Raw genomic sequence first — 456 nt, 5'->3', positions numbered from 1 at the left:
CTACAACATAAACAGATAATTTATCTTAGAGATAAATCTATTATACAGCTGCTGCTTTATTGCTTAATTTAAAATAAAGTATTTCCACGTGAGTATATGAATATTGGCTTTATCGACCTGTAGCACAACAATAAACTTTAGGTTTATGAATTAAGTGGGTTTAAACCGCTGCTTTTTGTATTGGAATGCAGTGAGATTGTAAACCGCTGCTTTTTGTATTGGAATGCAGTGAGATTGTAAAATGTTCCTCAGTGCATGGACAGTGTGGTCACAAGTTGATCTGGCTGCCTCCCAATTTGAAGACATACTGTAGCTGGCTGTATGTTGTCGGATTTTTATTGGATCTGTCTGTGAAGTGGTGCTGTAATAGTGGCGTATCATGTTAATTGTGCGCCTATAATTTATCTTCCCATAATGAAGTGGGTTCGAATCCCGTGAAAATATTATTTTTTACGT

The sequence above is a fragment of the Epinephelus moara genome, chromosome 24, assembly GCF_006386435.1.
Source record: "Epinephelus moara isolate mb chromosome 24, YSFRI_EMoa_1.0, whole genome shotgun sequence".
NCBI lineage: Eukaryota > Metazoa > Chordata > Actinopteri > Perciformes > Serranidae > Epinephelus > Epinephelus moara.
Note: the sequence above shows the minus strand (reverse complement) of the source record.